General features: G+C 33.8%; 1 long non-coding RNA gene across 2 annotated transcripts; it reads left to right on the top strand.

Moving 5' to 3' along the window:
* The first annotated feature begins 6,429 nt into the window (after positions 1-6,429).
* LOC107870443 lies at positions 6,430-11,105 on the top strand. 2 transcript variants are annotated; one of them, XR_001674150.2, is made up of 4 exons: positions 6,430-8,263; positions 8,355-8,522; positions 9,599-9,708; positions 10,814-11,103. It is a non-coding gene; the product is annotated as an uncharacterized LOC107870443 (long non-coding RNA). The 2 variants fall into 2 exon arrangements; XR_001674149.2 differs by having other exon boundaries at positions 6,445-8,522; positions 10,814-11,105.
* Positions 11,106-11,349: the final 244 nt, after the last annotated feature.

The following is an 11,349-nucleotide window of genomic DNA, read 5'->3' as shown; positions in this document are numbered from 1 at the left end:
GTCTTGTAACCGTGTGTTGTTGTTATTGCATCTTGTTCATCAAGTGTTGTTGCTGTTTTAGTGTGATTTACTCTTGATATCACTTCCCTTCTTGTTCTTCTTGCGAATCCTAGAGAGGTCATCAAAAGGGTCCATAGTTCTTGAACTGGTGGACTGATTTTGGTGTTTGTGTTGTTGTGTTCTTGGGGAGTTTGGTATCAAATGTAAAGAGTAAAACTATAAGGAGAAAGATATAGGGAAATTGTAGCTGTAAATTGCTACAAAAGAGACTGTAGGGTAGGGAAAAACTGAAACTTTTGAGTGATTTCTATTTTTCTGGATAACTACAAATACACAATGTGCCTCCTATTTATACTATTCCATGGATGATTCTAGATATTCTTCTAGATACATCTACAAGAAAAATCTAATGATCCTTATCTTCTACTACTCTAGAATATCTTGATAATTCTACAAAATATTTATTCAAGTATATTCTAGAAGAACCTATTCCAAAAAATAATATCTAGGAGTTTCTACTACAAAAATATCTATTAACTTGAAGTTTCTAGATAAATCTTAATTTCCTAACAGAATTCTTTGTGCTTTACTGTTTGTTTGCCAAATAGTTTGGATTATTTTATATATTCCAATCATAAGTTTCTGCTGCTACTCTGTCTGATTTTGTGACTTGTACCCTCCCTCTCTCAGGTTTCTTCGTCTTTCTGGGTTTGCAAATAGTTTCTCCAACTTGACAAGGTTAAAATCGAGTGCTCAAATACTTATTTGGTATCAGCATCATTCAGTGCTTTGGTCTGTTCCTGAAAGTAGCTGTACAATCACAATGGTATAGGACCCCTTCTGTTCTTGTATTCTGTTCTTCTGATCACCCCTCTTACGAGCAAAACGACCAATGCCAATTTCAAAATCGCAACACGTACATGTTTCTGAATTAGCTGACATTTCAGTTGGTTTCTTTTTCCCTTTTCTGGGAAAAACGATCAACAACTAAATACCCTTTTACTTCTAAAAAATGATATGCTTCACTTTTCCCTCTCTTAAATTGTTTTAATATGAAAAAAAAATCACTTTTGACTGTGTTTTCTTTAGATACCGTCATTAAAAGTTCAACCTTTAGGTAATTTGGCTTCACTTTCTTGAAGATTCAATCGCAAAGTGAAAAACGCTTTTTTTCCACAGTAACTGAAGCAAAAGATCAAGTTTTCTTGTATTGTCCTTCTTCTCAAGTTAACTTTTTGTGTCAACATCTGCTATTTGATTACTGTGCATACTATCAGATTTTGCACCACAAGACAACATAAACTTACAAGCTTTTAAGGCTTCTAAAACAACAGTAGCTTATTGTATCTGGTTCTGGTCTGACTACCTGGATTTTCCCACAGAATCCTGTCAATTGCAGTCCTCAACAAGTATACATAAGCTCATTAAGTTCACAAATCGTAACGAACCCACTGCAGGCAAACCTCGGTTCCCTGCAGCAAAATTTAAGCATCCCGCAGCAGTCACTTTTTGAACTGCAGGATCAGTAACTAAGACAGATGTATCAGCAGATGCAGCAGCAAAATTTTCATAGCCAGCAGTTAACAGAGGCGGAGCCAGGATTTCAACGAAGGGGGTTCCATATTCAAAGAAAACTTAGGATTTCAACTAAGGGGGTTAACTTAGGATTTCAACTAAGGGGGTTCCATATTCAAAGAAAACTTAGTCGAAGGGGGGTTCAACACTTTTATAACCACATAAAAAATAATTTTAATCATGTATAAATAGTATATTTTTCCGTTGAAGGGGCTTCGGCCGAACACCCGAACAGAAGGATGGCTCCGCCCCTGGCAGTTAATGCAAGATCAACAACCGTTTCATAGACATCAGTTAATGCAACAACAGTCAATGCAGCAGCGTCAAGCAACGCAAAAACAGTTAATGCTACAGCAGCAAGCAATGCAACAGCAGGTATGTCATCAACATTTGATTCCACTATTATCATCTCTGGAGGCAATTCTACCAATTGTATGGTGCATCATGCTGGATTTACTAGATTTTGATATTATAATAGGACTTCTTTTTCTTGCTTTCTTTTTAGTTCATTCCTGAGTATTAAAATCCTTAAAAAATTGAAATATCCATCTACTTCAAGTATTAAAATCCTTAGCAACATTTTCACAAACAATGGTCACACTTTTCCTCAACTTTTTATGGTGTACTGTTTCGTTCTTTTTCAATTTATTTCTTCGCTTCGTAAAATGTGTTTCCTTAAATATAATACTAATTTAGTCGTTTTTGAATATAAAAATTCATTAAGCACAGGTATTAGCTGTTTTTTTGCGATAATAATCATAGTAACAGTTTACCCGTCAAGACGTTGTCTTAGCAAAATTTTACCATTAAATTGTTGATGGTGTAGTGCACCCATTACTTTGAATTTCTGGATACACTTTTGAGCGCATGTTAAGGAACGATTAGATAAAAAGGAGTCTCATTCGGGAACGTGGAGACATGATTGGCTGATAAAATTTCTAGGGACATTACACGTTCAGCTAAGTACATGGGTTCCTCGTGGATTGGTAATGGCCGATCAAAGAGGAAGGATAGAGTTAGGTGAAATGATAAGACAGTCATGCAAGCACTAGGATTGGAAAGAGGTGATAAGGCAGTAGTTCATCCAATTGCTTTGGATGATGATTGTGTTGAAAATGATTATTATGTTTTTTCCCTAGACTCTTAAGATTGTTATTATGAGTAGCAAAATCTGTAATATAAATCGCTCTCATGTTTTATTTAAATGATCTCTTTTGAATTGTCAAGTTTTCATATGTTTAAAAGTAAATTATCTCTAGCAATTTATATAGTAAATTTTCATGTCCTCGTTAATCACCTTTCGCCAATATCTATTTGGCTCACCTCTATGTCTACCTCTGATTGTACCCACTATATCCAATCTCACACACCTTCTCAGTAGATCATCTGCACCTCTTCTCTTCACATGTCCAAGCTATTTCAGTCTTGCATTATCTTATTCACCACGGATGCCACTCCATGCACCTTGTCTCGGTAGCCTCATTAATTCTAATCTTATATCTCCTAGTATGCCTACACATCGATCTCAACATCCTCATTTCCACAACTTGCATCTTCCGAACATGAGAGCTCTTGACTGGCTAATACTCCGCCTCAAACAACAAAATCAGTTTAATCATCATTCTATAGAACTTACCTTTAAGATTTGGTGCTACCTCTTTATTACATAAGACTCCGAGAGGTAAACCTCCAATTCATCCGATCTGCACCAATATATTGTGTGACATCATTGTCGGTCTTCCTGTTTTCTTGGATTAAAAACCCAATATACTTAAAACTTACTCTCTTAGGAATGACATGTGCATCAAGTCTCACTTTTACTCATACCTCATCTGAGACATCACTAAACCTGCACTCTAAATATTTTGTTTCGTTCCTGGAACTTCCTGCTAATCACATGAAATCGTTAGACTTTATGTGGGTTGTCTCTAAACCTCCAACATAATGTTGACTCCTATGTGATCTTATCAATCAATACTATATCATCTACAAATAACATAAGTACATCATGACACCTCATTTGGATATAGCGTATCATTTGATTCACCATTGAGGCAAATAAAAACAAGCTACGAACTAATCTTTGATGCGACCACATCTTAACCGGAAAATATTCTGAGTTTCTCTCCCCGTCTTACCCGGTAATCTTACTCCATCATACATGTTCTTTATCCCCTAATATAAGCCAGTGATACACCACTTAGTCAATCATTTATGATTTATCTGAGATCTGTGTTTAAATTAATTGATCTTCTAACACCTTCTTAGGTTCCACCAAATGCTCTAAGAATGGAATCACATTTAAATCAAAAAAGATGATTTTAAAAGAAAATATGCTTCATACAATTGGTCACTAAAATTCAAGATAGTGTAAATGGCTAAAAACTCTTAGAAGTTATTCAACCAAATATCGTGTAAGCACATTTTCAGATTTAAACTTCTTTATTTTTTAAAAATCTTTTTCTTGCGTTAAAAAAAATGCAAACATCTATTTAAAAATATCAGTATTTTAGTAATATGCGGCATTTCTCTTACTTTGGAGGCGAAAAATCACTTTTTTTCTTCTCTTCAAGCTATCCAGGAATTTTTAGATAAGATTTTAAGATGCGGCATATGATCATACTTTGTAGTATATATTTACATAATCTTGTAAGGAATGTAACTGAAATTTGTTTTGATATTTTTACATATTGATTTCATGAAAAGGAAGTTAATTTCAACAAGCAATTCTTCAAGGTTGTATTGTAGTTTAAACATAAGTAATACATTTTATTACTTATTGGTCAGATGCGAATTTAGAATTTAAATGCGATAGATTAAATTTTTAAAGTTATTAACAATTAACAAATTATGTTATTAAAGTTATGGGTTCATATCTAATATTTATTGTACTTTTAATAATTCTTACACTTAAATTTATACTCCGTATCAAAAATACTGAATTCAACTGAATTTGATATTCATACATTTGATCCGCTCCTCCATATGGACGTATCATATTGGAAATAATGATGCAAATTTCAACTAATTTTGTTGATGATTAGGTAACGAAATGTGCGTGATGCCGTTAATAATGTACTTGTTTTTTTTTTTTTTTCATCAAGATTGGGTTGGTGTGAAGTATACCTGTAACATCCCATAAATTTGTATGTCCCTTTAGAGTGTAAAATTGAGCGACCTTTCATAAGTAGAAATCGTTTGGGATGAGTTTGAGTATGTCAAGGAAAGTTTGTATGTCAAAACGAGGCCATGCGTCGTGCCGAGAGAGCCCCACACTTGATGTCCGCGCTGTGCCCCAAGTCGGGAGGAGCTACAGGAATTGCTCCGCTCTGGGCCGGGAACCTCGCGGGCATATGCTCCGCTATGGGGGCGCACCATGCAGCCCCCGACCTGGCTGGATTTAATTTTCTTTCGTAATTTTAAGGGCCTTTTGGTCTTTTTCATAATTAAAACCGTCTCTCACCTATACTAAGCGACCCCAAACCCCTAATTTCGTAATTCATTCCCCAACACATTCCATCCTTCCCCAAAGCACAATGATAGGATTCAACTAGGGTTCAAGCTTCAAGGCTAATGATTCAAGCTTTTCTCAACCTCTTTTCATCAAAAAAACATGTTGACCCCTCCTTACTTCTATTAATATCATAAAGTATGAATTTAACTATATTTATATATATAGTACTTTTCTAATTTGAAGCTAGGGTTGAGAATATTTTGAAGAAAGCTTGATATATAATTTTCTTTTCTTTATGAATGAATGATTAAATCTTTATTTGGGGGTTTTTGAGACTAAAATGGCTATTGGAAAAAGACGACTCTTTATGTTTTCAAAATTGAATGTTAAATGGATGAGTATTTAAGCTATGATTTTAAGCCTCTCGAAAGCTTTGAGTTGCATAAGAAATATAAATATTTTTTTCCGTCCTTTATATCATTGAACGTGTGGCATTATGAGAATGTTCTTGAAGTATTTATGGAAAATTCAATTATGATTATGTTATGATTTTAAAGGTAGGATTTTAGAGTCTAAAATATTTAATGATAATATTTTTGAAATAATATAGGTGACTTGCAAGTCTTGGTATAACGATACCAAAATGTGAGTGTCTTAACCAAAGACTCCATGGATAAATGTTTATGATTTTTTTTTAATTGAGTTTAAAGAGGATTATGTAGTTCAACAAGAAGGTGTATGTCCTAGTGACCAACACATGAAACCTATGTTTTGTCAACATAGGGGTGGTTCACTCCCTATAGAGAATACCTTATTCACGTTTCCTTTATGAGGACGGTATGATATGATGACCAAATGACATTCATCTCGATTTATGCGGCAAACATGAATTGGGCCCTGCTAGTTAGGCGAAGACTAGACCCATATAGCTCCCTAAGGTCGGGGAACCTACTTAGTCCATGAATAAATTTTAAGAATGACTATATTTTCATATCTTAACCTCCTTATTTCATGATTTACTTTTTGAGATTTATATTGAGTATTTTATGATTCATATTACAAATTCCTTTGTCCCTCTCCCCTTCTCAGTACTCGTCATACTGACTGTCCCCGGATGTTACATTATTTCATGATATAGGATCACTACAAAAAACACATCAAATTGCGGGGGATTTTGCGAGGGTTATCTTAACCTCCGTAAAATTATATAAAATACGAGGGTTAAAAAACTGTCGCTGAAATTTGTAAAGTTGCATGGGTTTTCGACCCCTGCTATTAATTGTGGGGGGTTTTAAACCCCGCTAAAATAACACATATACTCAAGAAAAAAAATATAAATTTGCGGGGGCTTTAAACACCCACTATAATAATTAAAAAAATAGAGCTAAACCTTTTATTTCCCTTTTTTTTTTTTTTTTATTTTACTAATAGTTTTCCCTTTCAATCACTTTTCCAAATGTTTTTGCAGCTCTTCACTTTACCAAATGTTTTGGCATCTCTCAAATTGAACCTCTCAGTCGACCCTCTCACTCGACCTCCTTTCTTTCTCAGTCGACTTCCATTTCCCTCTCACTCGACCCATTTGCCTGAAACCATGAGTGGGAAAATCAACTAAAAAAGTATTTATTATTTTTTTGCTACAAAACTTTGTACATTTCCATAATTATGGCAGTTAATGGATAATCATATTTAATGTTCTTCATAAAAATTGGGGAATTGCAAATTGGTTGCAGAAATCGGAAAACTCGGTGTCATATTTGAAGGGGTTGGGTTGGGGTTGCAGAAGTCGGGAAAATCTATAGGGGAAATTGAATGTTCATAAAAATTGGGGAATTTTAAGAAATCTAGCTTCTGATGAAGTAATTTCATCTTATGAAATTGTAGTTGCATTGAGGGAACATATCTTTCTTGCATATCATATCTTGATATTTCTTAGTCCTGAAAGGAACACTTGTGTCAAAAAAAATTAATGGTTTTATTATGTATGCACATTTTAGAATTAGCTAGATCTGTTCATGGTTTTCTCTACTCACTTCATTTTTGTGTAGTATTCTTTCTTTGTATATTTCCATGTGGGCGAGTGTGTTAAAGATAGTGAAATATGAGAAGCTCTGTTAATGGTGGGGGGTGGGGGTTTTCTTAGAAGTTGATTGTCTTCATTTTGGGATTTGAGGATTATTTCATTTTGTAACTAGTGGAATTTGTGAGAATTATGGAATATTCAGGTGATTGTGAAAGTAATATTTGCCTGATTGGGTGTTTATGTATTACATCTTGCATGTCTCATAATAAAGTGCGTCTATTGCTTGCCTCATCACATAGAGAAACTTGAGCGTTAAATATAAAGTTTTTATAGTGACTAATGGGGTTTAAACAGCCTCTCTACCTCCCTGAGGCAGGGTAAGCTCTACCTACGTACTACACTTCCCGTCCTAGACTGTACTTGTAAAATTACGTGGGTATGTTGTTATTGTTGTAACGATGTTGTGTTGGTGAACATAACCTTTGGAATGTTTTCGTGTTCAATCTGGTGGATTTTTTGGTAAGTGTCGATGAGATGGTTCTTTTAAGTGTTAGTGTACTTGTCATCAAAATAGTCTTAGTGATTTGATTTGCTGTATAGTAATGTATGGGAACTAATTTTGGTTACTACTTTTGGTTATGTCATCCTATCTCGGCAGATGTGAGCTGCAGCACTACTAAACATACGAGATGGCAGAAGTCAAATTTTCTTCTAGTTATCATTCATCATCTATGAGTTCCAAATTCTTGACTAGTATCCGTACAGAATGATTTTCTTACTTGAACATGGTAGTTTTCAGCTTATTTTGGTTACTAGTTTATGAGCTACTGTAGAGACGCTTGACCAGAATGGTTATGTAACTTCTGTACTTTGCATATTTTATCTAAATGGTGGCTTCTTATGAACAATTTTAAATGGTTATTGGTTTTTAACATATAGAATTCGAGTGATTCGTTTTCCTTATATTTTCTTGATGCTCGTTAAGCTCTTTCTTTCAATCGAGGGTCTAAAGAAAATTACCTTTCTACCTCACAAAGAAGGAGAATAGATGATTTTTTTTGTGCAAGGTGATGAGAAAATGACTTAGGAGAATAGACAAAAGTTATGGGTGATTAGATATCTAGCAAGTGATATTTCAATGTGAATTAATTGAGCATGCTATAAGTGTAGAAAATGAACATCTATACAGGAAAGAGGGGAGGAGTCACCAGGTACAGAAAAATATTGATGTTTTTGCACTAAAATATAAGGACTTTTCAGCATGTACTTCAGTGTAAATTAAGTGCTTCCTTGTACTTACAGGCCTTGGATTTGTCACATCAATAACCTTCATATTCTTTGTCGGCATTTTTGCTTCATCGTGGCTGGGTTCAACAGTTTTCTAGATAGGGGAATGGTTTATAAAGAGAATGCCCTTTGTGAAGCATTTATACTCGGCATACAAGTAAATTAGTTCTGTTATTTCACCAGGTAATCATTGTTGTTGGTTGCAGCTTTTAGTTTCCTAATGATGAGGTATTAATGAGATATCTTGTTTGACTATTGGAGTTTAGATAGAAAATTCTTCAAAAGGAAATTAAATAGAACAAATTGAAGTACTCATATACAAATATGCTTTTCCTTTGACTCGCCACTTGTTTGACTATTGGTGGTTGTTGTTGCTGTGGTAATTGGTAGGAGCACTGTAAAATTGGTCAGTGGTGTGCTAGGTAACAAACTCATTGTTGTTGTTGTCACGGTAAAATAATAGTTTGATCATCAAACTACTGAACACTTATTGTTTCTGGCAATATATATATCTGCTGTGCGTCCCAGCTTCCCGAGTTGTCAAGCTATGCCAGTTTGACAGATAAAATAACCGTGCTATGGTTTTCGGGGGTACCTGGTTTTCCTTGTTATACTACTTCAATTTAAAATGTTGGTGTTGATGTCCCATGATATTAGTTCCTGCAGTAGCTTTAAGAAAGGGAACCTTAGAGTTCATCATATAGGTATAATCATAACATTTTATTAGCCTCCTGAAGTTGTATGCACTCCTTTACAAGCTTTCTGTGTTATATATTGTACACCAACAAGATGTAGAATGGTATAGATGAGCTAAACTAGCTGGATTTGAGTTAGCTAATTAATTGATATATAATCAAGTACACATTCTTTTACATTGTTAGCATTTCTTATCTAATCATTATTCCATTGAAGAACGTTGGTATTGTTCATCAAAATTAATACATTGAAATAGTGACCGTCCATTTATAAACATATATACGTATATGCTCATCTTATTCTTGGGCTACTTCACTGTCAGTTGATATGCTTACTAATAAAAACTTAGCTTCTATTTCCTGCATTAGTATCTTTTATTATATCAAATTCTCATACAACTTGATTTGTCATTTCCAATACACAATTCCTAAAGTTTTTAATAGGTTTGGGTTCAAACGGATCCAGTGCTTAGATACATGTTTAGATACTGTTAGGTTCTCTATCCTCACTAATGGAAACCCTGAAGTTTTTGTAATGTTACTTACGACTGATTTTTCTCCCAGGTGGCAAAGGAAGCATCTGACATGGTTTTGGCAGATGATAATTTTAGTACAATTGTAGCTGCTGTTGGTGAAGGCAGGTCCATTTATAACAACATGAAGGCCTTCATCAGGTTTATTTTCTCTTTCATCTCCTTCAGTTGGCAATATTTCTATTGATGGTACTCTTGATTGGATGTTATTGTATTTCTATTATTTTGGGTTCAGTATTTGGATTTTCAATATATATTCAACTTCGGTGCATTGCATTTAGCTGTATGTACAAGAGCGAGTTGACCTTTGCTGAACTAGGCAGATAGACCCTTTCAGACTTGTGCTATCTATGAGTTATTTCTCTTTCTGCTATAGAGTTTTTTTTCTTTAATAATTTCCATCCATTAGATTATATGTGATGCAGTTTGAAGTGCCCAATCTTAAAAAGCCATAGTTTTGTCACTAAAAGGAGTAAAGCGATGAGTTTCGTTTCATGATTGATGCCATGTGTTTTAGATAAATGTGTTTTTCAAACAATGAGCCGCAAAATGATCCAAATGCAGAAGTGGTTGGATCTTTAAATCTAAACTATGAGGAGTTTGGCTAATATCGGCATCAATTGTATATTGGATGTTGGAATTTAGTTGTTTTAATTGCAGTTAGATAATTTTATTACTAAATTCATATATGTTGGTAATTTTCAATTTTTCATACTTCACTTCAAAGAAATTCTAGTTTTATGCTTTAAGTGTCATGGATGTTTTTTTGGGGTAACATTGTGAATACAAGTCTCATGGACCTTGTTTATAAAATCACTGGAAGTACCTAAAAGTTATCTATCAGGGAAAGGCACCTGCTACTTTACTTATGCTCGTACATGCACATTTGTAACTCCTTTTTGGGTTGAGACATCCATTCAAATAGTTTGAATGTTCTAACAGTGGAATATATGTTACTGAATGGATTAAGCTTTACGTCTTCTTACTCAGTTGCATGCAACTAGAGCCTTGAGTTAATTTTCTTGGATAAACATCATTCTGTTAGTTGCTTTACAACAGAATAAACATGATATAGATGATCTTACTTCAGATTCTTCTTGATGTTGTTTTGGAATTCCTTATGAATAATTATATTATTTGTATAATATATTTATTCAGATTGCTAAGTGTGACTCACTTAATGTCCTCTTTACTTGTATTAAAAGCGGTTTATCGATTGATTTTTATATTTTACATTTTTATGTAGCCAAGTGATGCGGCTAGTGGATCCATTTCGCCCATGAATGCAAGGAGATCACGTGATGATAATGATCCTAATGACATTCTTTGATTTAGTTGCATTTTTCTTGGATATTCAATTATGATGATGTAATTGTGTGGTTGGAGTGGATCTTAGAATATTGAAGTTTTTGTGTTTAAATTTGATTTTGGAGTTTGAAGATACTAGTTAATGTTGAAAATTTGGAGTTCGAAGATGTTAATGTTGAAAATTTAATTTTGAAGTTTAATGTTCAATGTATTTTTGATATGTTTGTCAATTACAATGTTTAATTACTCATGTTGTATTAATGATATATGAATTGAACAAATATAGGATTGTAGGTTATGTCTAAAGAAATAATTAAATTTGAGTTAAAATTAGAATCTATAATTAGTTATTGAAAATTGATGGACCTACTAAATTTTTTTAAAAAAATAAAAAATAAAATTACGGAGGTTTTAAACCCCTGCAACTTTTAAAGAAAAAATTATTATAAAAATAATTAAATTTAGAGTAACGGG

This window comes from Capsicum annuum, chromosome 5 (assembly GCF_002878395.1).
Source record: "Capsicum annuum cultivar UCD-10X-F1 chromosome 5, UCD10Xv1.1, whole genome shotgun sequence".
NCBI lineage: Eukaryota > Viridiplantae > Streptophyta > Magnoliopsida > Solanales > Solanaceae > Capsicum > Capsicum annuum.
Note: the sequence above shows the minus strand (reverse complement) of the source record. Positions and strands in the feature narration are given on the sequence as shown.